Raw genomic sequence first — 4,233 nt, 5'->3', positions numbered from 1 at the left:
TGATGTCCGATGGAATCAGCTCATAGCAACCACCTTACTAATCAATGATGTTTGGTTCACATAGTAGCCCGCACATAGTACTACACATGCGACCTATCATTCTGGTACACGTAGTAGCCTGCACATAGTACTACACACGTGACCATCACTTTCACTTTTACATAGTGGCCTACACACAATCCGTGCCACACATGTGATCATTTCTGTCACTTCATTCGTATCCTTTTTTATTCTAAAGTTTCATTCGGGAATTTTTCACTTTTTCTTACTTTTCTTTTCATCGATCAATTTTAATTTCTCGTCTTTCTTGATTTATAACAATACATTTAACTTATATAACCTTCACACTATTCATTCCAGTCTAAAAATCATACTTTAGCAAAATTATGTTTTTGCCCCTAAAGTTTTACAAAATTATGATTTTGCCTCTAAGCTCGTAAAATAATTTTTATTCAATTTCCTTGCATTTTAGATCTAGCTGAACCATTTTCATAACTATATCAGTCCACAATACTCACTTATTCACACACTTGTGACATATTTTATAACTTTTACAAATTAATCCTTTTAGGCATTTTCATCGAAAATTACTTAGTACAAATTGTTTATCACATGTCAAACATTCATATTCTTCCATAAAACATCAAAATACATGCATATCATTCATGGGCAAATTTTTAAACACAAACCAATAGAGCTTGGAAGCTTGAAAAACCCTAGCCATGGTTTCTCCATGTAATTTTCGGCTTAGGGGTTGAAGATGGACAAAAATTGGCTTTTAATTTTGTTTTTAATTGTAACAGCCCAAAATAGGGCCTAGTCAGAACAGTAGTTTCAAGACTAAAAACTCGAAGTAGAAATATTTAATTTATAATTATTTTAGAGTCTATGATATGTTTGGGTGATGGTGTGCAAATTTTGTTAAGAAATTTTATTGATAAAGTGCCCAATTTTATTATTGGGATCCAATTGTATTAATTGCAAAATATGAGTTCTAGAACATAAGTACTTGTTTTAAATGGGGGTTTAAATTAGAGGTCTTTAAATGACAAATAGACCATCATATTTTGTTATGGACAAAACTAGTCATGGAAGGGTAAAAATTGAAGGTATAATAAAAAGGGCATTTTTGTCATTTGGGTGTTTTAAGGCATAAAAGTCAAAATTGAAACCCAAAAATCTGCTCATTCTCTTCTCCATGCTGCCGAAACTTTCAGCAAGCCATGGCTAGGGTTTCAAGCTTTTTCAAAGTTCAATTGTAAGTGCATTTGAGCCCCGTTTTTAATGTTCTTCATATTTTTGAGATCCTAGAAGCTTAACCTTTCTATTTTTACTATTTATTTGCACGAAAAATGAAGTTTAAAAATTGACCCATGCTAGATATTTGTGCATTTTGATGTTTAATGATAGAATAAGGGTGCACGAGGTTAGGAGAATGATTTTTGCTAAGTGATTTTCGTTGAAAATGGTTAAAACGGGTTAATTAGTAAAAGTTGTAAATGCTCCTAAAAGTTGTAAATAATAAGAATTTGAGGTTGCTTTAGAAGAGAAAAAGGTTTGGCTGACCTTGAATGTTATGGGAAATTGAATAAAAATCATATTACGAGCCTAGGGGCAAAATTGTAATTATGAGAAAGTTTAGGGGCAAAATTGTAAATTTTCCGTAGTATGATTTTTGTATTAAAATGAGTAATGTGATTGATAATTAAGTGAAATGTGACATTTTAGATTAAAAAAATCGAGATTTGGACCAAATACGGGGAAATGTCAATCAAAATAATCGACTCGCGTTGAGGTAAGTTCGTACGCGTTAATCATCGTTACAATTATGTTTTTAATGCTTTGTTATTGCATAAATTGTATACATGAGAATACAGTCACGTTTAACAATAAATCGGCTATCTTTAGCACTTAATATAAAATTCGAGATAGCTTCGGCTATTTATGGCACTTAGTGTGCGATTTGGAATAGCTTCAGCTATTTATGACACTTAGTGTGCGAGACCGAGATAGCTTCGGCTATGTAAGGCACTTAGTGTGCGAGATTATGATAGCTTCAGCTATACGATGGCAATTAGTGTATGAAACATTGAGTATTTGATAATGTTATGAGAATGTGTAAGTTCGTATAGTTAGTTTATAGTGATCGATTATTAAATTTGAATTGAGATGATGTGTTATTTTATATAAATTTGTTATCTAATCATGACTTTATGCAAGTACGAGATTAGATTGAAGGATCAATCGTGAGAAATGCAGGGTCAAGTACATTCGTACTACAACTCGTAATGAATTGACAGAAAAGACCATGGTTGGACCATGGCAGTGAGTGTGCCAATGTAAGACCATGTCTGGGACATGGCATCGGCTCGAGATTAGTTTTGAGTGCCAGTGTAAGACCATGTCTGGGACATGGCATCGGCACTGATATGTGATCCCATGTAAGATCATATCTGGGATATGGCATTGGCGTCCTACCAGGTGTACGAGATATCCCAAAAATCCCTAATATTACAAGTAATTCAACGGGAAATTCAAGGAGTATGCTCAAGATAAGTAAGAGTAGGATATGTGAGTATTATGACTAGGCACGGGTATGTATATGAGATTCATAAATAATGTGCTCAGATTATGATGCATTATTGATAAGGATGCAAACGAGTAAGATGTGTTTATGATCACTTGATTGTTGTGTGCAAAGATATAAAATGCTTTGGTGTAAGTGTATATAAATGAAAGTGAACACAAAGAATTAATGAATGAGTGAAATTGACCTTAAAACAGTTGTGGGCAGCAGCTTTAGTATAACTTTGAAAAATCACCAAAAATGGTGGAAATTGAATTAAAGTTTGGGTGAGATATGAAATTAAATATTAATGGGTCTATTTTTCCATAAAAGAAACAGAGTAAGCCAAAGAAGTGTGAATTATGAGGTATTTGAATTTTAGTGAGACAGGGTCAGAATGAGTTTAGGAATCCCCTGTCCCAACTTTGAAAAATCAGTAAAAATTGTACAAAAATAACTATGGAGTATAATTTATATGTTTGAAATCCTTATTATGTCTATTTTCAAGTGAAATAAACGAGAACATCATATGAATTTTGTACGAGGATAAAATTGATTCGTTGTGAAGAAGTGTCAGAACTGTTGGACAACGAAATAGGGGTAAATTTAATGAATAAACTGTATTAATTGGCTAGACCAAAAATTCTGAAATTTCTATAGTAAGAAATTATGTGAGTCTAGTTTCAGGGAAATTTTACGGTTCTTCATTTGGAGTTTTGTAGCTCGAGAAATAAATAATTTAGTAACAGTGACTCAAGTAAACAGATTAATGTGAATATTAGTAATAAAGTGTAAGCATGTGATATAATGATTATATCATCATAAGAAATTATTGCGAGGATTTGTCCACACAAGTTTAATAATTTCTTATTATTTTCATATGAACTTACTAAGCATTTATGCTTACTTCCCCTCTCTTTTCCTTTGCCTTATAGTATCGCCAAGTTAGCTCGGGAATCGGTGGACGTCGGAGATTTGCTCACACTATCAATTAGAACACTTGGTATATCTAGATACATAAATTTTTGGGTTACGGCATGTATAGTAGGTTTGGTCGTTTTGTCATATATGTCATATTTCTTATGGCCTAAAATGTTGACCTTTATTTAATAAATGTTCTTTTTGATTAAGGCTATTTGGAGATGGCCAATACGCCTATGATATGGTTATTCATGTATGTGGTAATTGCATAATTGAATGTTGTGGAGGTGGTTTACAAATGATTTCATGAATGACGATTTGCATGGGAATGTGAATGTAAAATTGGATATTCGGATGTCCAATTATAGTGTGATACATGTTGACGAAATTTTATGACCCGGTTTTATATGTTCAAGAAATTTTAATTCCGGTAACGCCTCGTACCCTGTTCCGGTATTGGATACGGGTAAGGGATGTTACATTAATTCATTTTAATAACTAAATGACCAAAATGCCCTTAATGAAAAACTTTGGAAACATGTCTAACCATACCCATTTTTGTCCACCAACTTAACTAATGGTCTAATTACCATATAAAGACCTCCAATTTAAAATTTCATAACAATTGGACACCTTTAACATATAGAACTCAACTATTTCACTTTTTACAATTTAGTCATTTTGACTAAATTGAGTGTCCAAACGTCAAAAATTTCGAACGAAATTTTCACAAAATCATTTTATGA

General features: G+C 32.6%; 1 long non-coding RNA gene across 1 annotated transcript; it reads left to right on the top strand.

The window, feature by feature from the left end:
• Window positions 1–1,182: 1,182 nt before the first annotated feature.
• On the top strand, window positions 1,183–3,724 carry LOC107905984 (uncharacterized). The gene is made up of 2 exons (XR_005913912.1): window positions 1,183–1,258; window positions 1,729–3,724. It is a non-coding gene; the product is annotated as an uncharacterized lncRNA (long non-coding RNA).
• The last annotated feature ends 509 nt before the right edge of the window (window positions 3,725–4,233 follow it).

The sequence above is a fragment of the Gossypium hirsutum genome, chromosome D05, assembly GCF_007990345.1.
Source record: "Gossypium hirsutum isolate 1008001.06 chromosome D05, Gossypium_hirsutum_v2.1, whole genome shotgun sequence".
In the NCBI taxonomy this organism is placed as follows: Eukaryota; Viridiplantae; Streptophyta; class Magnoliopsida; order Malvales; family Malvaceae; genus Gossypium; species Gossypium hirsutum.
The sequence above is the reverse complement of the archived record's forward strand: the minus strand, read 5'-3'. Positions and strand labels throughout refer to the sequence as shown.